The 24,081-nt window shown below is 44.8% G+C and overlaps 1 pseudogene; it reads right to left on the reverse strand.

Annotated features, from left to right (window-relative positions):
* Positions 1-5,400: 5,400 nt before the first annotated feature.
* On the reverse strand, positions 5,401-13,857 carry LOC102473671 (elongation factor 2 pseudogene; annotated as a pseudogene).
* Positions 13,858-24,081: the final 10,224 nt, after the last annotated feature.

Here is a 24,081-nt window from a genome sequence, read left to right on the forward strand (position 1 = left end):
CCACACCATGATTCACATCCAGTCTCAGAAAGCACAGGTCATGGGCACACTTTTTTGTGTACAGGAAAGTCCTAGGACTTGAATCCAGGGCCTTCTCCTGTGGGTCCAGTTGCAGTATCAGTGAAACAGCTGATCTTGATGAAGAGAGGCAGAGAAAGAAAGTGAGAAAGCAAACCCCAGGGCGATGGGCATCCCACAACCCTATCCTCTATTCTCCTCTTGAGATTTTGGGTATCCATGTACACATACCTATGTGACTTTTTAAGCCACCAGGTCTGGGACTCAAACTACAAAGTTAGTCAGCCATGTGGGATCCAGCTGCCTTAATGTCCACACCACCTGCTGGCCCACGTCCAGGCGAATCTTAAAATAACAATGCTAAAGTAAGAGAATAACTGACCCAGGGTTTGTGTCCTTTAACAATTTTTCACAGTTTTATAGGTGATTCTCAGCACCTGGAAAGGCTGGGAAACCTTGGAAGTATCAAAGGCTCTCCCTGCTGCTTGGTGCCTAAGGCTCTAGAAGTCTTTAATTGTCATCCCCTAGCCTCTCCTAGCCTCTGGGCCTCTCCAGGCAAAGGTGTCTAAGCAACAGTCAGGGTCTCCCCTTTATGAGCAAGTATCATTCCAAAGGATTGGGGTTAGGTACATAAAAACCCTGCACCATGCATGTACACACATCCACTCCTCCACGCCTGGCCTCTGGGCACTCCCGCAAGAAGCAGAGCCATGGAAAAACTTCTAAAACTTAAATTTATAGAGGATGAGGCCAGTCAGCAGGGTCTACTTCCTTTTATTAATTCATTCCCTCCAGCTGACATCTCATTTTCTCCAAGGCGACCCATGGAGTCTGGCTGACAGTCTACCAGCCCACCTCCTCCCTCTGTCCCCACTGCAAGAGCACCCCTCTAAGAATAACAAGATTAGAGCAAGCCCTTGGGCCTACCAGTGATGGGAGAAATGAATGGCTCCTTCTGCTTTCCCCTTCAAACACTAATTCTAGAACAGACCCACTATTTCAAAGGGGGAAGGGAGGTTATAAGTTGCCTGCCCCTCTGCTTCCTCCCCAGTTTTGTGGCTCCAGAAAGTCCTCTGTTCTTGTCCTTTTCATACAGAGTGTCTAAAATTCTACCATCTATGCTGTGAGCCTCCCATGCTCTCGCCCACACACACATACTTAATTTATTTATTCATTCATTCAACATTTATTTACTGAACACATTCTCACTCCAGGTATTGTGCTAGGAATTGAGGATGCTTGCAATTGCACATGGCCTGAAAAATATTTCAGACCTTAGCAAACAAAGTTGTTTTTGTTCTTTTTAATTCTTTTTTTTTTTTTTTTGAGAGGATTTTGCTATAGGGTTATAGGGTGCATGTGCTCACCAGAAAGAGAGACAGAAAGTGAGAAATCACCCCCCGGGGGGGGTGGTCATGCCACAATCCCTTCTCCAATCTCCTCTCTGGATCTTGGGCATGCACACACACATGCCCGGTATGAGTTTAAGCCATTGGCTCCAGGACTCAAACCATTATTGACTATGTGGGAGTCTGGTGACATAGCCATTATGCTAACTGCTGGTCCCAGCAAACAAAGTTTAACCCTAGGAGCAACATCAGATCTTCCCAACAACTAATAAGGAGACCTTATAGGTAAAAGCAATGGACCTTTGGGGGAGAAAGAGTAAGAGGACACTGGAGAAAAACTTGTCTGACTTCAGCTTGGAAACATGTGTATTGGGTAGTTAATGTGCCATAGACACTCAATCAGGGACATAAGAGCAGCAATAGCATGACCCTCAAACTTTGGGCCTCCCTATGGAGTTCTTCCCAAGTTTTCTGAGAGGTCTTATGATTTGGGGAGTAGAGGCCTGGTTTAGCAGTGAGAAGAGTTGAATACTAGCTCCAGCAGATCCTCTGCTGTGATCTTAAGAAATTATGTTTTCTCAGAGCCTCCATACATTACTTGGTGGGGGAAGGAATTCTCTGTAAGATGGGAGTTGTCATAACTGCGCTGTGGTTAGCAACATGAGATAATGTGGCTGTCTTTTGCACACTATGGGAATTTATAGATACTGACTCCCCACATACACAGTTAGCACTCACTATGTTCCAGACATGGTTGAAGCAGTGGAGCTCTGTGGACACAATGGAGACATTCCTGCCTTCATGGTGCCTCCAGTCTACTGGGAGAAGACAGACAGTGAACATAGTACATCCACGGTGTTAAGGGCTTGAGAGAAGGAGAAATAAATCAGAGTTAGGGAATTAGAAGACTGTTTAGTAAGTAATAAGAAGACTGTTTATCACAAAGTGATACTTGAGTAGGAATGAAGAAAATGGGGGAAGGAATTGAATCATATAGTTACCAGGGGGAAGGAATGTACAAAACAGAAAGAACAAGTCAAGTGCAAAGACCCTAAATGAAAGTGGACTGCAGAGAACTGCAAGGTTATTAATGAAGGAAGAGACCATGGTTAGAGTTTCAGGAATTTTGTCAGCTGCTTGTTAAACATGACTGTTGGTCTAAATTATATAAACTTACAATGAAATAATATTAGATCTAAAAGAAATGTAGTACATATTCAAAGCCCATCACTTCCTAGTTATGCAGATATTTGTTATAGTAATCCATGCTCTTCCAGTTATTTCCATCTATTATAGGCATGTAACAGAAATGTTATGTAATGGTGTGCAACTGTGCTTCTCTCAACTCTGTATTTGGTGATGTATGTTCATAGCTTTAAATCAGCCACAGTGGGAGTATTTACACCATAGAAATTGGTGTACATTACAAATCACAATTTTTCCTCCCTGGCCTAGGAATCTGATTATTCAAATATTACAGTTAATCGCTGTGTACAATTCCCTGCAGAGAGGATTTGAGGCAGGCTCCCTTTCAAGTCTGCTCTTAGATCATTCTTGTGAGTCAAAAGGAGGTGGCAAGAGTTGGGGCTGAGAAAAATCTCAGGCCCTAGAAAAGGCAACCAGGGGATGCGGAGCTCCACTCTTTCCCTTGGGCCCCCATGTTTCTCCTGGAGCTTTCCCTCCTGCATTACTGTCCCTCTGTGCCTCCATTTTCCCAGTGGGCTGCAGCCAATCCCTTGTTCTTACATTTCATATCTAGAGCCAGCCTGAGCTCCTTCAAGGGCCCAGCTCTGTGTTTGCAGTCCCAGGAAGGATAATGATAATATCAGGTTTTTAGAAAAGTCATGACACATTTTTGGTTAGAAACAGAAAAATACATCATGACTTTTCTGATCCAGTAACAATGAACATCCATTGCTGTGAAAATTCTCTCAGCATCCCCATAGGGCAGATGTGGATATTATCCTTATCTCATGATGGGAAGCAGGGGTGGCAGGAGAGATTTAGTAACTTGTTCAAAATTGTACAGCTGGTAAGAAACAGTATTAAGTTGAATCCAAGCCACTAGTTCTACAACCTGCACTGCTAACCACACAGCAAATCTCCAATATGAGACAAGGACACTGTCCCTGGGGACCTTATGCTGAGATGGGGGAGATAAGGAATGTCTAGGTCTTTAAGGATAAATGATGTTATGAAAGGAAGAGATGAAGTTGGAAGAGGATGTTCCAGGTGGAGGGAATGGCAACTGCAAAGGTCCAGAGGCAGGAAAGAAGATGTATGTTCAGGAAACAGTGAGTAGCCCAGGGTGAGGTTTAGGTTTAAGTTAGGGTTTTGAATTAGAGTTAGGGTTAGGTTAGAGTTAGGTTAAATGTTGTGGTGAGGATTATGATCAGGGTAACTTTTATCATTAGCTTAGGGATTAGGATGAGGTTTAGGTTTAGGGATTTCAATAGAATTAGGGTTAGGATTAGGGTTACGTTTAGGGTTGAGATTACAGTGAGGTTTAGGGTTTGGCTAGTGTTTAGAGGCCAGGTTAGCATTAGGGTTAGGATTTTCGTTAAGGTTTGTGCTAGGTTATGGATTAGGGGTAGGGTTAGTTTTAGGTTATTTTTAGGGTTAGGTTAGTGTTAATGTTAGGGTAAGAGTTGAGGTCAGATTAAGGGTTACGGTTAGGGTTAGGGTAATGTCAAGTTTATAGATAAGGTTAACTCTTAGAAGTAATGTTAGGTTTTAGTTAGGGTGGGTTTGGGGTTAGGTTTAAGGATAGGGTTATGTTTAGGGTTAGGGTTAGGGTTGGAAATGGGGTGAAGTTTAGAGTTAGGGTTATGGTTAAGATACGGTATAAGTCTCAGGATAGGATTAGGGTTAATGTTTTCATTAGGTTTAGGGTCAAGGTTAGGATAGGATTAAGGGTTAGGCAAGATTTAGGGATAGGCTTCAGGTTAGCATTAGGGGTAGGTTTAGGGTGGAGGTTAGGGTTAGTTTTAGGGTTAGGTTATGGTTCAGAGCTTGGCTTACGTTTAGGGTTAACGTTCTTGTTAAGGTTTGGGTTAGCATAGGGTGTAGGGGAAGGGTTAGGGTTATGTTAGGGTTTTGGCTGAGGGTAAGGGTAAGGTGAGGTTTAGAGTTAGGGTTCAGGATGAGGTTTAGGTATATGTTAGGGTTTTGAATTAATGTTAGGGTTAGGTTAGAGTTAGGTTAAATGTTTTGGTGAGGGTTATGATCAGGGTAACTTTTATCATTAGGTTAGGGATTAGGATGAGGTTTAGGTTTAGGGATTTCAATAGAATTAGGATCAGGGTTAGGGTTAGGTTTAGGGTTGAGATTACAGTGAGGTTTAGGGTTTGGCTAGTGTTTAGAGCCTGGGTTAGGATTAGGGTTATGGTTTTTGTTAAGGTTTGGGCTACGTTATCAATTAGGGGTAGGGGTGGTTTAGGTTAGGTTATTGTTTAGTGTTAGTGTTAGAGTTGGGGTTAGATTAAGGATTATGGTTAGTGTTAGGGTAATGTTAAATTTAGAGATAAGGTGGTGGTTTTTTTTTTTTTTCTTTTTTTTTTTTTTCCACCATGTCAAGTTTATTATCCCAATGGCACTGGCACAGCTGAGGTGCACATGGTGACATCACACAGGACTTCCTGCCTCCCGTAGAGTAGCCACCCACTCATCTCTTCCCACTGGGGAAGGGCCACCACGGGCATGAACCCAAATCAACCTCATAATGCATTTATTTTAAATTTGCCAGACATGAGTTTCCCTCTGAAAAAATGCAAAAGTAACTGTAGGTTATCCCATCCTGCCTCCCCCACCCACCAGCCGAATGGGTCCCAGCGAGGAGGCTGTCTGCTCCCTGGAACCTTGAAATAAATAGAGAGAAACTGCATCGTGTCAAGGAGTGATGGTGCGGCCCCTGATCCCCTCAGGAGCAGCATCGCTATGCTCCCAGGACAGTCCCACATATCTGAGGATGCGAGGACTGAGCCTGTGGCCCGGGCAGGCTGTGCTGAGCCCCGGGTGAGCTGACGAGAAGCTGTGGTGGCGCCTACAACTTGTCCAGGAAGTTGTCCAGGGCAGGGATGCCCTCCTTCAGGCCCTTGCACTTCCGGGTCTCCGCTACCACCTGGCTGGGATGGCTGGAGTTGTCGAAGGGGTCCCTGGGCAGGATCTGCCAGTGGTCGAACACACATTGCGGAAGGCCTGGCCACCGGTGTTGGACCTCAGGTTGGCGGTGAAGCCAAAGGACTCGTTCACAGGAAAGTAGGCCTTCACGATGAACATGGGGGTGCCAGCCACCTGGGACTCCTCGAAGACGTGGTTGTGCTTTCTGTTCAGGACCTTGTAGATGCTGCCCACCACCTGCTCAGGACACTGGATCTCCACAAGATAGATGGGCTCCACGAGGCGCGGCTGGGCCGTGAGCACGCTGCAGTAGAGGCAGCGCGGGGCCGTGGGGATGATCTGGCCGCCTCTGTGGTGGATGGTGTTAGCGTGCAGCATCATGTCATGGACTTCAAAGCACACACCATTTATGTTCTCCTCGCACAGAGCACGCTCCTTGGTGGCCCACTAGAAGCTGGCCACCATGCTGTCTTTGATCTCGTTGAGGTACTGCATGCCCTTGGTGATGTCAGTGAGGATGTTGGGGCCAGTGCTGTCGGCCAGAAGCACCAGATCTTAGGGCCTCGACCACGTCCCACTCGTACTTCTCGGCCAGGTAGTGGGCCCACTGCTTGACCTCCTGGTGCGCAGACACCTCGCCTTGTCGATGTTCTTGGCCAGGCCATCGGGGAAGGGCCATGCCTTCATGTACATCCAGTTGTGCTTGTTGGGGGACTTGAACAGACACAGCACGTTGGACTCCTTGCTGACGGTCTCGTGGTAAGAGATGACATGGTTGAATTTCTTCATGGGGATGCAGGTGTGGTCCTCCTCCAGATCCTCCAGATCCTTCTGGCAGATCCCCAGGTAGAGGTAGTGTTAGGTTTGCATTAGGTTAGGTTTGGGGTTAGGTTCATGGAGAGGGTTATGTTTATGGTTAGGGTTAGGTTAAAATTTAGGGTTTGGGTTAGGGTTAGGATTGGAAATGGGGTTAGGTTTAGAGTTAGGGTTATGGATAAGTTATGGTATAAAACTCGGGATAGGATTAGGGTTAGTATATTCATTAGGTTTAGGGTTAAGGTTAGGATAGCTTTAAGGGTTAGGCAAGGTATGGGTAGGCTTGAGGTTAGAGTTAGGGTTAGGTTTAGGGTGGAGGCTAGGGTTAGTTTTGGGGTTAGGTTAGGGTTTAGAACTTGGCTTAGGTTTAGGGTTTATATTTTCATTATGGTTTGGGTTAGATAGGGTTTAGGGAAAGGGTTAGGTTTACATTAGGGTTTTCTCTGAGGGTTAGGGTAAGGTGAGGTTTAGAGTTAGGTTTCAGGGTGAGGTTCAGAGTTAAGTTTGGGTTTTGAATTAGTCTTAGGGTTCATTTAGATTTAAGTTAAAAGTTTTGGTGAGGGTTATTGTCAGCATTCCGGTTATGATTAGGTTAGGGATTAGGGTTGGGTTTAGGTTTAGGGATTTCAGTAGAATCAGGATTAGGGTTAGGTTTAGGGTTGAGATAATGGTGAGGTTTAGGGTTAAGCTAGTGTTTAGAGCCTGGGTTAGGATTAGGGTTAGGGTTTTCATTAACGTTCGGGCTGTGTTATGGATTAGAGGTAGGGTTAGGGTTAGGTTAGGGTTAGGGTTAGATTAGTGTTTAGTGTTAGGGTTAGAGTTGGGGTTAGATTAAGGATTACGGTTAGGATTAGGGTAATGTTAAGTTTAGAGATAAGGTTTACTCTTAGAGGTAGTGTTAGGTTTGTGTTAGGTTATATTTGGGGTTAGGTTTATGGATACAGTTTTGTTTAGGGTTAGGGTTAGTTTAAAATTTAAGGTTTGGGTTAGGTTTAGGGTTGGAAATGAAAATAGGTTTAGAGTTATGGTTATATTATGGTATAAGGCTTGGGATAGGATTAAAGGTTAGGCAAAGTTTAGGGTAGGCTTGAGGTTAGAGTTAGGGTTAGGTTTAGGGTGGAGGTTAGGGTTAGTTTTAGGGTTAGTTTAGGGTTTAGAACTTGCCTTAGGTTTAGGGTTCATATTTTCATTATGGTTTGGCTTAGTTTAGGGTTTAGGGAAAGGGTTAAGGTTACGTTAGGGTTTTTTCTGAGGCTTAGGGTAAGGTGAGGTTTAGAGTTAGGTTTCAGGGTGAGGTTTAGAGTTATGTTAGGGTTTTGAATTAGTCTTAGGGTTAGTTTAGAGTTAGGTTCCATTATGGCTTAGGGGTATTGTTAGGGTTAGGTTAGGGTTAGGGTTAAGTTAGTGTTTAGTGTAAGGGTTACAGTTAGAATCAGAGTTAGAGTTTTCATTAAGGTTTGGGCTACATAATGGATTAGGGGTAGGGTTAGGGTTAAATTAGGATTAGGGTTAGGTTAGTGTTCAGTGTTAGGGTTAGAGTTGGGGTTAGATTAAGGGTTACGGTTAGAATTACGGGTCAGGGTTAGGGTTAGGCAATAGGTAAGTTAGATTTAAGGGTATGATAGCATTATGGTCAGCATTAAATTGAAGTTTAGGGTTAGCGTTGAGTGTTAGGGTCAGGGTTGGAAATTGGGTTATGGTTTGGGTTAGGGTTCTGGTAAGGGTTTGGTGTTAGGTTGAGGGTTCAGGGTTAGGGTTAGGGTTACGGTTAGGGTTACGGTAGGGTGAGTTTATGGTTAGATTTTGGGTCTAGGCTAGGGTTATGGGTGAGGGTTAGGGTTAGTTTTCTGGTTACATTGACGGTTTTGTTTAGCATTACAGTGAGGGCTAGGTGTTAGGGTTTGGTTTCGGCGTTAGGGTTAGGCTTACGGTAGTGTTATGGTTAGGGTTAGATTTTGGATTAGGATTAGGGCCATGGGTGAGGATTAGGCTTAGGGTTCAGGTTTAGGTTATGGTTTCAGTTAGTGTTACAGTTAAGTTCAGGAGTCAGGGTTAGGGTTAGGTTTAGTGGTTTGAGATAGGGTTACTGTTCGGGTTATGGTTACAGGAGGGTTAGTGTTAGGTTTAAATTTAGGTTTAGGGTGAGGGGTAGTGGTGACAGTTAGGGTTTAGGGTTGAGGGTCGAATTTAGGGTTGGGAAATTGGGCCAGGTTTAGGGATAGGGTTACGGTAGGGTTAGGGTTAGGGTTAGGGTTAGATTGATGCTTAGGGTTAAGGGTGAGTGTTAGGATCAGGGTTGGGGTTTGGGTTATGGTTTGGTTTAGGGTTCTGGTCAGAGTTAGGGGTTAGGTTGAGGGTTAGGGGTTAGGGTTAGGGTTACAGTAGGGTGAGTGTTATGGTTAGATTTAGGGACAGGGCTTGGATTAGGGGGTGAGGGTTAAGCTTAGTTTTGGGTCATGTTAATGATTTTGGTTAGCCTCATGATTAGGTTTAGGTGTTAGGGTTCTGTTTTGGAGTTAGGGTTAGCGTTAGGGTTAGGCTTATGGTAGGGTTATGGAAAGGGTTAGATTTAGGTTTAGGATTGGGCAGGGGTGAGGATTAGGCTTAGGTTTCAGGTTTGGGCTACTGTCTCCGTTAGTGTTATGGTTACGGTCAGGAGTTAAAGTTAGGTTTACTGGTTAAGGTTAGGGTTAGGGTTCAGGTTATGATTACAGGAGGGTTAGTGTTAAGGTTAAATTTAGGTTTAGGATGAGGGATAAGGGTTATTGTTAGGGTTAGTGTTAGGGTCCGGGCTAGGCTTAAGTCTTGGTGAAGGGTTATGGTAAAATTTAGTGGTCAGTGTTAGAGCTGGGCGATAGGATCAGGGTTAGGGTCAGTGTTATGGTAGGGTTAGGGTTAGGGTCAGATAGAGGGTTAGGGTTAGGGGTGAATGTTAAGGTCAGGGTTGGGGTATGGGTTAGGGTTTATGTTAGGGTTCTTGTCAGGTGTAGGGATTAGGTTGAGGGTTAGGGGTTAGGATTACAGTTAGGGTTATGGTAGGGTGAGTGGTATGGTTAGACTTAAGGCCAGGGATAGGATTAGGGTTAGTTTTCGGGTTAGGTTAACGATTTTGGTTAACGTTACGGTGAGGTTTAGGTGATAGGGTTCACATTCAGCATTTGGGTTAGGGTTAGATTTATGGTAGGGTTATTGTTAGGATTAGAGCTAGGATTAGGATTAGGGCCAGGGATGAAGATTAAGTTTATAGTTCAGGTTTGAGCTATGGTTTCGGTTAGTGTTACAGTTACGGTCAGGAGTTAGGGTTAGATTTAGTGGTTAGGGCTAGGATTAGTTTTTGGGTTATAGTTACAGGAGGGTTAATGTTAGGGTTAAAATTAGGTTTAGCGTGAGAGGTAGGGGTGAAGGTTAACTTTAGGGTAAATGTCCGGGCTAGGCTTAATTGGGTCAAGGGTTTTATTTGGGTTCAGGGTCAGGGTTAATGTTGGGTGATAAGGTCAGTGTTACAGTAGGGTTAGGGTTAGGGTTAGATTTAGGTTTAGGTTTAGGATTAAGGCCAGGGGTGAGGATTAGACTTAGTGTTCAGTTTTGGGCTATGGTTTCGGTTAGTGTTATGGTTACGGTCAAGAGTTATGGTTAGATTTATTGGTTGGGGCAAGGGTTAGGGTTCGAGTTATAGTTACAGGAGGGTTAGTGTTAGGGTTAAATTTAGGTTTAGGGCAAGGGTTAGGGTTAGGGTTAGGGTTAAGGTCCAGGCTAGGCTTATGTCTGGGTGAAGGGTTACGGTTAGGTTTAAGGATCAGAGTTAGGTTTGGGCGATAGGGTCAGGGTTAGTGTTAGGGTTATGGTAGGGTTTGGGTTAGGGTTAGATTGAGGTTTAGGGTTAGGGGTGAGTGTTAGAGTAAGGGTTGGGATTTGGGTTATGGTTTGGGTTAGGGTTCTGGTCAGGGTTAGGGGTTAGGTTGAAATTTAGGGGTTAGGATTACGGTTATGGTTATGTTAGGATGAGTGTTATGGTTAGATTTAGGGTCTGGGCTAGGGTTAGGAGTGAGGGTTAGGGTTAGTTTATGGGTTAGGTTGACGGTTTTGGTAAGTGTTACAGTGAGGGTTAGGTGTTAGGTTTCTATTTCGGTGTTAGGGTTAGACTTAGGGTTAGGCTTACAGTAGGGTTAAAGTTAGGGATAGATTTAGGTTTAGGATTAGGGCCAGAGTGATGATTAGGCTTAAGTTTTGGGTTTGGGCTACAGTTTCATTTACTGTTAAGGTTACAGTCAGGAGTTAGGGTTAGGTTTAGTGGTGAGGGCTAGGGTTAGGGTTCGGGTTATGGTTACAGGAGGGTTAGTGTTAGGGTTAAATTTAGGTTTAGTGTGAGGGGTAGGGATCACAGGGTTAGAATTAATGTCTGAGCTTGGCTTAAGTCTGGATAAAGGATTACGGTTAGGTTTAGGGGTCAGGGTTACGGTTGGGCGATAGGCTCAGCTCATGTTTAGGGTTAAGGTAGGATGAGGGTTAGAATGAGGGTTAGGGTTAGGGGTGAGTTTTAGGATCTGGGTTGGTGTTTGGGATATGGTTTGATTTAGGGTTCTGGTAGGTTTAGGGGTTAGTTTGAGGTTTAGCGGTTAGGGTTAGAGTTAAGGTTAAGGTTATGGTAGGGTGAATGTTATGGTTAGATTTAGTGTCAAGGCTAGGGTTTGGGTTGAGGGTTAGTTTTTGGGTTAGGTTGACGGTTTTGGTTAGCGTTATGGTGAGGGTCAGGGTTAGGGTTTCATTTTGTTGTTAGTGTTAGTGTTAGACTTACAGTAGGGTTACGGTTATGGTTCGATTTAGGTTTAGGATTATGGTCAGGGGTGAGGATTAGGCTTAGGGTTTGGGTTTGGGCTACGGTTTTGTTTAGTGTTGCAGTTACGGTCAGGAGTTAGGGTTAGGTTTAGTGATTAGGGCTATGGTTAGGGTTCTGGTCATGGTTACAGGAGGATTAGTGTTAGGATTAAGTTTAGGCTTAGGGCAAGGGGTAGGAGTGAGAGTTAGGGTTACTGTTATGGTCCGGAATAGGCTTAAGTCTGGGCACAGGGTTAGGTTTAGGTTTATGGGTCAGTGTTAGGGTTGTGCTATAGGGTCCGGGTTAGTGTTAGGGTTAGGGTAGGGTTAGGGTTAGTGTTAGTTTGAGGATTAGGGTTTGGGTGAGTGTTATGGTCAGGGTTGGGGTTTGGATTATGGTTTGGATTAGGGTTCTGGTCAGTATTTGAGGTTAGGTTGAGGGTTAGTGGTTAGGGTTAGAGATATGGTTAGGGTTATGGTAAGGTGAGTATTATGGTTAGATTTAGGGTCAGAGCTAGGGTTAGGGGTGAATGTTAGGGTTAGTTTTCAGGTTAGGTTGACGGTTTTGTTTAGCGTTACGGTGAGAGGTGTTAGTGTTCAGTTTTGGTGTTAGGGTTAGTGTTAGGGTTAGGCTTATGGTAGGGTTACAGCTAGGGATATATTTAGGTTTAGGATTAGGGTCTGGGGTGAGGATTAGGCTTAAGGTTTGGGTTTGGGCTACAATTTCAGTTAATGTTACTGTTACGGTCAGGAGATATGGTTAGGTTTAGTCGTTAGGGCTAGGGTTAGGATTCAGATTTTGGTTATAGGAGGGGTAGTATTAGGGTTAAATTTAGGTTTAGGGCGAGGGTTTAGGGTGAGGGTTAGGGTTAGTGTTAGTATTATTGTCCGGGTTGGGCTTAAGTGTGGGTGAAGGATTATGGTTAGGTTTACGGGTCAGTGTTAGGGTTGTGCTATAGGTTCAGGGTTAGGGTTAGGGTAAAGGTAGGGTTTGGATTAGGGTTAGATTTAGGGTTAGGGTTAGGGGTGAGTGTTAGGGTCAGGGTTCGGGTTAGGTTATTGTTTAGTTTAGTGTTCCAGTCATGGTTAGTGGTTAGCTTGAGGGTTTGTTTTTAGGGTTAGGGTTACAGTTAGGGTTACAGTAGGATGAGTGTTATGGTTAGATTTTGGGTCAAGGCTAAGGTTAGGAGTGAGCGTAAGGTTTAGTTTTGGGGTTAGGTTGATGGTTTTGGTTAGCGTAACAGTGAAGGTTAGGTGGTAGGGTTCAATTTATGCATTAGGGTTAGGTTAGGCTTACCTTAGGGTTATGTTTAGGTTTTGATTTAGGTTTCGGATTAGGGCTAGTGATATTAGGCTTAGGTTTTGGGTTTGGGCTATGATTTTGGTTAGTGTTACGGTTACAGTCAGGAATTATGGTTAGGTTTATTGGTTAGGGTTAGGCTTAGGGTTCTGTTTATGGTTACAGGAAGGTTATTGTTAGGGTTAAATTTAGGTTTATGGTGAGGGGTAGGTCATAGGGTTAGGGTTAAGGTCCGGGCTAGGCTTAAGTCTGGGTGAAGGGTTACAGTTAGGTTTAGGGGTCAGGGTCAGTTTGGGCGATAGGGTCAGGGTTAGTGTTAGGGTTACGGTAGGATTAGGATTAGGGTTAGATTGAGGGTTAGAGTTTGGGGTAAGTTTTAGGGTCAGGGTTGGGGTTTGGTTTATGGTTTATGTTAGGGTTCTGGTCAGGGTTAGGAGTTAGGTGGAGGGTTAGGCATTAGGGTTACGGTTATGGATAGTGTTACATTAGGGTGAGTGTTATGGTTAGATTTAGAGTCTGGGCTAGGATTAGGGGTGACGGTTAGGGTTAGTTTTCATGTTAGGTTGACGGTTTTGGTTAGCATTTTGGTGAGGGTTCAGTTCTAGTTTCGGTTCTGGCGTTAGGGTTAGGATTAGGCTTATGTTAAGGTTAAGGTTTGGGTTAGATTTAGGTTTAGGATTAAGGCAAAGGGTGAGGATTAGGCTTAGGGTTCGAGTTTGGGCTACGGTTTCGGTTAGTGTTACAGTTATGGTCAGGAGTTAGGGTTATATATAGTGGATAGGGCTAGGGTTAGGGTTCAGGTTAGGGTTACAAGAGGGTTAGTGTTAGGGTTAAATTTAGGTTTAGGGTGAGGAGTAGGAGTGAGGGTTAGTGTTAGTGTTATGGTTGGGATTAGGCTTAAGTCTGGGTGAAGGGTTAGGGTTAGGTTTACCAGTCAGTGTTAGTGTAGTGTGATAGGGTCAGGGTTAGGGTTATGGTTAAAATAGGATTAGGGTTAGTGTTAGATTGTGGGTTAGGGCTAGGGTTAGGGGTAATGGTTAGGGTTAGTTTTTGCATTAGGCTGATGGTTCTGGTTGGTGTTATGGTGAAGGTTAGGTGTTAGGGTTTGGTTTTGGCATTAGGGTTAGGGTTAGGCTTATGGTAGAGTAATGGTTAGGGTTATATTTAGGTTTAGGATTAGGTCCAGAAGTGAGGATTAGGTTTAGGGTTCTCGTTGGGCTATGGTTTTGGTTAGTGTTATGGTTGCAGTCAGGAGTTAGGGTAAAGTTTAGTGGTTAGGGATAGGGATAGGGTTCGGGCTATGGTTACAGGATGGTTAGTGTTAGGGTTAAATTTAGGATTAGGGCGAGGTGTAGAGGTGAGGTTTAGGGTTAGTGTTAAGGTAAGGTTAGGGTTATGGTTAGATTGAGTGTTAGGGTTAGAGGTGAGTGTTACGGTCATGGTTGGTGTTTAGGTTGTGGTTTGTTTTAGGGTTCTTGTTAGGTTCAGGGGTTAGTGTGAGGAGTAGGGGTGAGGGTTAGGGTTATGGTTAGGGTCCAGGATAGGTTTAAGTCTGGGTGATTGGTTACAGATAGGTTTAGGGGTCAGGGTTAGGGTTGGGTGATAGGGTCAGGCTTAGGGTTAGGGTTATGTTAGAGTTAGGTTTAGGGTTAGATTGAGGGTTAGGCTTAGGGGTGAGTGTTAGAGTCAGGGTTGGTGTTTAGGTTATGGTTTGGTTTAGGGTTCTGGTCAGGTTTAGGATTTAGGTTGAGAGGGGATAGGGTTACAGTTAGGGTTATGGTAGGGTGAGTGTTATGGTTAGATTTAGTGTCAGGGGTAGGGTTAGGGGTGATGGTTAGAGTTAGTTTTTTGGTTAGGTTGACGGTTTTAGTTTGCGTTACGGTGAGGGTTAGGGGTTAGGGTTCAGTTTCAGCATTAGGGTTAGGGTTAGGGTTAAGCTTAAGCTTATGGTTGGATTATGGTTAGGGTTAGATTTAGGTTTAGTATTAGGTCCAGGGGTGAAGATTAGGCTTAAGGTTCAGGTTTGGACTACGGTTTCGGTTAGTGTTACAATTACTATCAGGTGTTAGGGTTAGATTTAATGGTTTGGGCTACGGTTAGCATTCGGGTTATGGTTACAGGAGGGTTAGTGTTAGGGTTAAAATTAGATTTAATGCGAGGGGTAGGGTTGAGGGTTAGGTTTAGTGTTATAGTCCGGGTAGGCTTAAGTCTGGGTGAAGTGTTAGGGTTGGGTTTACTGGTCAGTGTTGGCGCTGTGTGATAGGGTTACAGTTGAGGTAGGGTTAGGGTTAGGGTTAGATTGAGGGTTAGGGCTAGGGTTAGGGGTGAGAGTTGGGTTAGTTTTTGGCTTAGGTTGGCGGTTTTGTTTAGTATTACTGTGAAGGTTAGTTGTTTGGGTTTGGTTTCAGCATTAGGGTTAGGGTTAGGCTTAGGCTTATGGTAGGTTTACAGTTAGGGTTAGATTTAGGTTTAAGATTAGGTCCAGGGGTGTGGATTAGGCTTAGGGTTTGTGTTGGGGCTACAGTTTTGATTAGTGTTACTTTTATGGTCAGGAGTTAGGGTAAGGTTTAGTGGTTAGGGTTAGGGTTAGGGTTCGGATTATGGTTACAGGAGGGTTAGTGTTAGGGTTAAATTTAGGTTTAGGGCTAGGGGTAGAGTTGAGTGTTAGGGCTAGTGTTATGGTCCACATTTAGGCATAAGTCTGGGTGAAGAGTTATGGTTAGGTTTACGGGTCAGTGTTAGGGTTGTGTGATAGGGTCAGGGTTAGGTTTAGGGTTAAGTTAGGGTTAGGGTTACAGTTAGATTGAGGGTTAGGGTTAGGCATGAGTGTTAGGGTCAGGATTGGTGTTTGGGTTATGCTTTGTTTTAGGGTTCTGGTCAGGTTTAGGGGTTAGATGGAGGGTTATGTGTTAGGACTACGATTACGGTTAGGGCTATAGGAGGGTGAGCGTTATGGTTAGATTTTGGGTAGGCTAGGATTAGGGGTGATGTTTAGGGTTAGTTTTCATGTTAGGTTAATGGTTTTGGTTAGCGTTACGGTGAGCATTAGGCTAGGATTTGGTTTCGGCATTAGAGATAGGGATAGGTTTAGCCTTACGGTAGGGTTACAGATATGGTTTGATTTAGGTTTAGGATTAGGGCCAGATGTGTGTATTAGGCTTAGGATTTGGGTTTGGGCTATGGTTTCGGTTATTGTTACAGTTATTTTCAGGAGTTATGGTTAGGTATACTGGTTAGGGCTAGGGTTAGGGTTCAGGTTATGGATACAGTAGAGTTAGTGTTAGGGTTAAATTTAGGTTTAGGGCGAGGGGTAGGGATGATGGTTAGGGTTAGTATTATGGTTCGGACTAGGCTTAAGTCTGGGTGAAGGGTTAGGTTTAGGTTTAACAGGTCAGTGTTAGTGTTGTGCAACAGGGTCAGGGTTAGGGTGAGGGTTAAGGTAGAATTAGGGTTAGGGTTAGATTGAGGGTTAGGATTAGGGGTGAGTGTTAGGGACTGGGTTGGAGTTTGGATTAGGGTTTTGGTTAGGTTTCTGTTCAGGGTTAGGGGTTAGGTTGAGGGTTAGGAGTTTGGGTTAGTGTTACAGTTAGGGTTACGGTAGGGTGAGTGTTATGTTTAGATTTAGGTTCAGGTTCAGGGTTAGGGGTGAGGGTTAGGGTTAGTCTTTAGGTTAGGTTGAATGTTTTGGTTAGCATTACAGTGAGGGTTAGGTGTTAGGGTTTGGTTTCATCGTTTAGGTTAGTGTTAGGGTTGGGCTTATGGTAGGTTCTGGTTAGGGTTACATTTGGGTTTAAGACTAGAGCCAGGGGTGAGGATTAGGCTTATGGTTTGGGTTTGGGCTATGCTTTTGGTTAGTGTTACGGTTACAGTCAGGAGATAGGGTTAGGTTTAGTGGTTAGGGCTAGGTTTAGAGTACGGGTTATGGTTACAGGATGATTAGTGTTAGGGTTAAATTTAGGTTTATGGTGAAGTGTAAGGGTGAGGGTTAGGGTTAGGGTCAGGGATAGGTTTAAATCTAGGTGAAGGGTTACAATTAGTTTTAGGGGTCAGGGTTAGGGTTGGGTGATAGGGTCAGTGTTACATTAGGGTTAGGATTATGGTTAGATTGAGGGTTAGTGTTAGGGGTGAGTGTTAGGATTAGGGTTGGGGTTTGGGTTCCGGTTTGGGTTAAGGTTCAGGTCAGGTTTAGGGGGTTAGTTTGAGGGTTATGTGTCAGGGTTACGGTTACGGTTAGGGTTACGGTAGGATGAGTGTTATGGTTAGATTTAGGGTCGGCTAGGGTTAGGGGTGTGGGCTAGGGTTAGTTTTCATGTTACGTTGCCGGTTTGGGTTAGCATTATGGTGAGGGTTAGGTGCTAGGATTCGGTTTTGATGTTAGGGTTAGGGTTAGGCTTACAGTAGGTTTATAGATATAGTTAGAGTTCAGTTTAGGATTTGGGCCAGGAGTGAGGATTAGGCTTAGGGCTCGGGTTTGGGCTACGGTTTCAATTAGTGTTATGGTTACAGTCAGGAGTTAGGGTTAGGTTTAGTGGTTAGGACTATGGTTAGGGTTCAGTTTATGGTTACAGGAGGGCGAGTGTTAGGGTTAAATTTAGTTTTAGGGCGAGGAGTAGGGGTGAGTGTTAGGGTTAGGGTTAGGGTTTGGGCTAGGCTTCAGTGGGGTTTAGGGGCTACAGTTAGGCTTAGGGGGCAGGGTTACGGTTGGGCGATAGGGTTAGGGTTAGGGTGAGGGTTACGATAGGGTTATGGTTATGGTTAGATTGAGGGTTAGGGTTAGGGGTGAGTGTTAGGGTCAGTGTTGGGGTTTGGGTTAGTGTTCAGATTAGGATTATGGTCATGGTTAGGGGTTATTTTTAGGGTTACTGGCTAGGGTTAGGGTTACAGTTAGGGTGATGGTAGGGTGAGTGTTATGGTTAGATTTAGGGTCAGGGTGAGGGTTAGGGGTGAGAGTTGGGGTTAGTTTTCGGGTTAGGTTGACGGTTTTGGTTAGTGTTTCAGTTAGGTTTTGGTGTCAGTGTTCAGTTTCTGCATTAGGGTTAGGGTGAGGATTAGGTTTACAGTAAGATTATGGTTAGGGTTAGATTTAGGTTTAAGATTAGGGCCAGGCATGAGGATTAGGCGTAGGGTTCGGGTTTTCTGCTTCAGTTTTGGATAGTGTTATGGTTAATATCAGGAGTTAAGGTTAGGTTTCATGGTTTAAGCTAGGGTTAGGGTTTAGGTTATGGTTACAGGAGGGTTAGTGTTAGGGTTAAATTTAGCTTTAGGTCATGGGGTAGGGGTGAAGGTTAGGGTTAGGGTTTAGGTCCAGGCTAGCTTTACGTCTCGGTGAATGGTTATGGTTAGTTTTAGAGATCAGGGTTTGGTTTGGGCGATAGGGTCAGAGTTAGGGTTAGAGTTAAGGTAGGGTTAGGGTTCGAGTTAGATTGAGGGTTAGGATTAGTGTTGAGTGTTAGGGTCAGGGTTGGTTTTTCAGTTATGGTTTGGTTTAGGCTTCTGGTCAGGTTTACAGTTTAGGTAGATGGTTGTGGGTTACAGTTAGGCATACAGTTAGGGTTAAGGTAGGCTGAGTGTTATGGTTAGATTTAGTGTCAGGACTAGTGTTAGGAGTGAGGGTTAGGGTGGGTTTTCCAGTTAGGTTGATGTTTTTGGTTAGCGTTATGGTGAGTGTTAGGTGTTAGGGTTCATTTTCGGTGTTAGGATTAGGGTTAGGCTTAAAGTAGGGTTATGGTTAGGGTTAGATTTAGATTTAGGATTAGAATCAGGGGTGAAGATTAGGATAGTGTTCAGGTTTGGGCTACGGTTTCGGTTAGTGTTACGGTTACGGTCAAGAGTTACATTTAGGGGGGAACCAGCAGTTAGCGTCGTAATTGCTATGTCGCTGGACTCCCACATAGTTGACTGCGGTTCGTGTCCCAGACCCGGTGGCTTAAAACTCACGCCGGGTGCATGTGCATGCGTGCCCAAGATCCTGAGAGGAGAATGAAGGAGAAGGGATTGCGTTATGACCATCCCCTCTGGGAGGTGATTTCTTGCTTTCTGTCTCTATGTCTCTCTCTGGCTGGCTGGCGAGCGCATGCGCCCTATAGCAAAAAAAAAATAACTTCTCCAAAATAAATAAAAAGAGTTACATTTAGGTTAGGGGTTAGGGTTAAGGATAGGGTTCGAGTTATGGTTTTAGGAGGGTTAGTGTTAGGTTTAAATATCCGTTTAGGGTGATGGGGAGGGGTGTGGGATAGGGTGAGGGTTAGGGTCCGGGCTAGACTTCAGTGTGGGTGAGGGGTTTTGGTTAGGTTTAGGGTTCAGGGTTAGTGTTCAGCAATAGGGTCAGGGTTAGGGTTAGGGTTATAGAAGACTTAGGGTTATGGTTAGATTGAGGGTTAGGGTTGGGGTGAGTGTTAGGGTCAGGGTTCAGGTTTGGGTTAGGGTTATGTTCAGGGTTATGGGTAAGTCTTATGGTTAGGGGCTAGGGTTAGGGTTACAGTTAGGTTGACGGTGGGGTGAGTGTTATGTTTAGATTTAGGGTTAGGGAGAGGGTTGGGGTGAGTTTTAGGGTCAGTTTTGGGTTAGGTTTATGGTTTTGGCTAGCGTTACGGTTAGGGTTAGGTGTTCAGTTTTGGTTTCGGTGTTAGGGTTAGGGTTAGGGTTAGATTTAGGTTTAGGATTAGGGTCAGGAGTGAAGATTAGGCTTAGCATTCAGGTATGGGCTTTGGTTTTGGTTAGTGTTACAGTTAGGGCCTGGAGTTAGGGTTAGGTTGAGTGGTTAGGGCTAGGGTTAGAGTTCAGGTTTTGGTTACAGGAGGGTGAGCATTAGGTTTAAATTTAGGTTTAGGGTGAGGGGTAGGGTAGAGGGTTAGGGTTAGGGTCCGGGCTAGGCTTCAGTAGGGGTAAGGGGTTGTGGTTTGGGGGTCAGGTTAAGGGTTGGGCGATAGGGTCAGTTTTAGAGTTAGGGTTACGGGATACTTACAGTTAGGGTTAGATTGAGGGTTAGGGTTAGTGGTGTTAGGGTCAGGGATGGGGTTTGGGTTAGGGTTTGGGATAGGGTTATGCTCAGGGTTAGGGGATAGGGTTAGGGTTAGTGGATAGTGTTAGGGTTATGTTAAGGGTCATGGTAGGGTGAATGTTAGGGTTAGGGTTAGGGTTAGGGTTAGGGTTAGGGGCGAGGGTTAGGGTCAGTTTTCAGCTTAGGTTGACAATTCTGCTTGGCGTTACAGTTAATCTTAGGTGTTATGTTTCAGTTTCGGCATTAGGGTTAGTGTTAGGATTAGGCTTCCGGTACGGTTATGGTTAGGGTTAGATATAGGTTTAGGATTAGTGTTAGGGGTGAGTATTAGCCTGAGGGTTCTGGTTTGTGCTACGATTTCGGTTCATGTTACGTTTAGGGTCAAAAGTTAGGGTTAGGTTTAGTGATTAGGGCTAGGGTTAGGGTTCAGGTTCTGGTTACAGGAGGGTGAGTGTTTGGGTTAAATTTACATTTAGGGTGAGGAGTAGGATGAGGATTAGGGTTAGGGTTAGGGTCCAGGTTAGGCTTTGGTGAGGGTGAGGGTGAGGGGTTACAGTTAGTTTTAGTGTTTAGGGTTAGGGTTGAGCAATAGAGTCAGGGTTAGGGTTAGGGTTATTAAAGGCTTAGGGTTATGGTTAGATTGAAGGTTAGAGTTAGGGGTGAGTGTTAGGGTCAGGGTTGGGGTTTGGGTTACTGTTTGGGTTAGGGTCGGGGTCAAGCTCAGGGTTAGGGGTGAGGTTTAGGGTTAGGGGCTAGGGTTAGGGTTACGGTTCGGGTTATGGTAGGGAGACTGTTATGGTTAGATTTAGGGTCAGGGGGAGGGTTAGGGGTGAGGGTCATAGTTAGTTTTTGGGTTAGGAGGATGGTTTTGGTTAGCATTAGGATTAGGGTTAGGTGTTAGGGTTTGGATTTGGCGTTAGGGTTAGGGTTCAGGTTAGGCTTATGGTAGGATTATGGTTAGGGTTAAATTTAGCTTTTGGATTTGTGTCAATGGTGAGGATTAGTCTTAGGGTTCGGGTTTGGGCGATGGTTTCGGTTAGTGTTATAGTTAGGGCCTGAAGTTAGTGTTAGATAGAGCAGTTAGGGCTAGAGTTAGGGATTGGGTTCCGGTGACAGGAGGATGAGCATTAGGACTAAATTTAGGTTTACGGTGAGGGATAGGGGTGAGGGTTAGATTTACTGTTAGGGTCCGGGCTAGGCTTCAGTCGGGGTGAAGGGTGACCGTTAGGATTAGGGGTCAGAGTTAGGTTTGGGTGATAGGGTCAGGTTTAGGGTGAGGGTTACATTAGAATTAAGGTTAAGATTGAGGGTTAGGGTTAGGGATGAGTGTTAGGGTCAGGGTTTGGGTTTGGGTTAGGGTTAGGATCAGTTTCAGGTTAAGGGTTAGGGGTGAGGATTTGGGTTAGGGACTAGGGTTAGGGTTATGGTTTTGGTTATACTAGGGTGAGTGTTATGGTTATATTTAGGGTGAGGGTGATGGTTAGGGATGAGTGTTAGGGTTAATTTTCGGGTTAGGTTGACAGTTTTGGTTAGCATTACAGTCAGTGTTAGGTGTTAGGGTTCGGTTTCAGTGTTAGGCTTAGTGTTAGGGTTAGGCTTAAGGTAGGGTTACCTTTAGGGTTTGATTTAGGTTTAGGATTTGGGTCAGGGTGAGGATTAGTCTTAGGGTTCGGGTTTGGGTGATGGATTCAGTTAGTTTTACGGTTAGTGCCATTAGTTATGGTTAGGCTGAGTGGTTAGGGCAGGGGTTAGTGTTTGGGTTCTGATGACAGGAGGGTGAGAGTTAGGGTTAAATTTAGGTTTAGGGTGAGGGGTTGGGGTGAGAGTTAGGGTTAAGGTTAGGGTCTGGGCTAGGCTTCAATTGGGGTAAAGGAAGAATGTTAGGTTTAGGGTTCAGGGTTAGGGTTGGGTGATAGGATCAGGGTTAGGGTGATGTTTACTGTAGAGTTAGGGTTAGGGTTAGAATGAGGGTTAGGTTCAGTGGTGAGTGTTAGGGTCAGGGTTGGGGTTTTGGTTAGGGTTTGTGTTAGGATCAGAATCAGGGTCAGTGTTAGGGCTGAGGTCTAGGGTTAGGGGCTAGGGTTAGGCTTATGGTATGGGTTACAGTAGATTGACACCTATGGTTAGATTTAGGGTCAGGGCGAGGGTTATTGCTGAGGGTTATGGTTAGTTTCCAGGTAAGATAGACAGTTTTGGTTAGCTTTATGGTCAGGGTTAGGCATTAGAGTTTGGTTTCAGTGATAGTCTTAGGGTTAGGGTTAGGCTCATGGTAGAGTTATCGTTAGGGTTCAATTTAGGTTTAAGATTAGGGTCAGGTGTGAGGATTAAGTTTAGGATTCAGATTTTGGTGACAGTTTCAATTCGTGTTACGGTTAGGGCCAGGAGTTAGGGTTAGGTTGAGTGGTTAGGGCTAGGGTTATGGTTCGAGTTCTGGTGACAGGAGGGTGAGTGTTAGGGTTAAATTTAGGTTTCGGGCGAGGGATAGGGGTGAGTGTTAGTGTTAGTGTTAGGGTCCAGGCTAGGATTAAGTCAGGGTGAATGGTGACCATTAGGTTTATGGTCAGCGTTAGGGTTGGACCATAGGGTTAGGGTTAGGATGAGGGTTACGGTAGGGTTAGAGTTAGGTTTAGATTGAGGCTTAGGGTTAGGGGTGAGTGTTAGGGTCAGGGTTGGGGCTTGGGTTAGGGTCTGGTTTAGGGTCATGGTCAAAGTTAAGTGTGTAGTTTAGGGTTAGAAGCTAGGGTTAGTGTTACAGTTAGGGTTATGGTAGGGTGAGTGTTATGGTTAGATTTAGGGTAAGGGTGAGGTTTAAGTGTGAGTTTTAGGGTTAGCTTTCTGGTAAGTTGTTGGTTTTGATTAGCGTTAATATTAAGGTTAGGTGTTAGGGTTTGGTTTTGGCGTTAGGCTTAGGTTAAGGGTTAGGCCTATAGTAGGGTTATGGTTAGGGTTCTATTTACATTTAGGATTAGGGTCAGTGGTGAGGATTAGGCTTAGGGTTCGTGTTTGGGTGATGGTTTTGGTTAGTGTTACGGTTAGGGACAGGAGTTAGGGTTAGATTGAGTAGTTAAGGCTACGGTTATCATTCAGGTTCTGGTGACAGGAGGGTGAGTGTTGGGGTTAAATTTAGGTTTAGGGCGAGGGCTAGGGGTGAGGCATAGGGTTAAGGTTAGGGTCTGGGCTAGGCTTTAGTCGGGTTGAAAGGTAACCTTTAGGTTTAGTGGTCAGGGTTAGAGTTCGGCAGTAGGCTGAACGTTCAGGTAGGATTAGGTTTAGGGTTAGATTTAGGGTTAGGGTTAGGGGTGTGTGTGTTAGGATCTGGGTTGGGGTTTGGGTTAGATTTTGGGTTAGGGTCATGGTCAGGGTCAGGGTTAGGGGTGAGGTTTAGCGTTAGAGGCTAGGGTTAGAGTTACGTATCGGTTTATGGTAGGGTGAGTGTTATGGTTAGATTTAGGGTTAGGGCGAGAGTTAGGGGGTGAGGGTTAGGATTAGATTATGGGTTAGGTTGATGGTTTTGGTTAACTTTACAGTTAGTGTTGGATATTAGGGTTCGGTTTTGGGGTTATGCTTAGGGTTAGGGTTAGGTCTGCGATACAGTTACAGTTAGGGTTTGATTTACATTTAGGATTAGGGTCAGGGGTGAGAATTAGGCTTAGAGTTTGGGTTTGGGTGAAAGTTTTGTTTAGTGATAGGGTTAGGGCCAGGAGTTAGGGTTAGGTTGAGTGGTGAAGGCTACGGTTAGGGTTCGGGTTCTGGTGACAGGAAGGTGAGTGTTGGGGTTAAATGTAGGTTTAGGGTGAGAGGTAGGGGTGAGGGTTAGGGTTAGGGTCGGGCATTGCTTCAGTCGGGGTGAAGGGTTAGGATTATTATTAGATTGAGGGTTACAGTTAGGGGTGAGTGTTAGGGTCATGGTTTGGGTTTGGGTTAGGGTTTGGTTAGGGTCAGGGTCAGGCTCAGCATTAGGGGTGAGGTTTAGGGTTAAGGACTAGGGTTAGTGTTATGGTTCGGGTTATGGTAGGGTGAGTGTTATAGGTAGATTTAGGGTTAGGGCGAGGGTTAGGAGTCAGGGTCAGGGTTAATTTTCAGGTTAGGTTGACGGTTTTGGTTAGTGTTACGGTCAGGGTAAGGAATTAGGGTTCAGTTTCCACATTAGAATTACAGTTAGGGTTAGGCTTACGGTAGGGTTACAGTAAGGGTTCGATTTAGGTTTAGGATTAGGGTCAGGGTTGAGGAGTAGGCTTAGGGTTAGGGTTTGGGTGATGGTTTCTTTATGAGTCAGGGTTAGGTCCAGGAGTTAGTGTTAGGTTGAGTGGTTAAGGCTAGGGTTAGGATTCGGGTTCTGGTGACAGGAGGGAGAGTGCTGGGGTTAAATTTACATTTAGGGCAAGGGGTGGGGGTAAGGGTTAGTGTTAGTTTCATGCTAGGCTTCAGTCGGGATGAAGGGTGACCATTAGGTTTAGTGGTCTGGGTTAGTGTTGGGCGATAGGGTCATGTTTAGGGTGAGGTTTCCGATAGGGTTAGGGTTAGGGTTAGATTGAGGGTTAGGTTTAGTGGTGAGTGTTAGGGTCAGTGTTGGGGACTGGGTTAGGGTTTGTATTAGGATCAGGGTCAGTGTTAGGTATGAAGGTTAGAGTTAGGGACTCGAGTTAGGGTGACTGTTATAGTTA

The sequence above is a fragment of the Tupaia chinensis genome, unplaced genomic scaffold, assembly GCF_000334495.1.
Source record: "Tupaia chinensis unplaced genomic scaffold, TupChi_1.0 Scaffold000238_1, whole genome shotgun sequence".
Taxonomy (NCBI): Eukaryota; Metazoa; Chordata; class Mammalia; order Scandentia; family Tupaiidae; genus Tupaia; species Tupaia belangeri.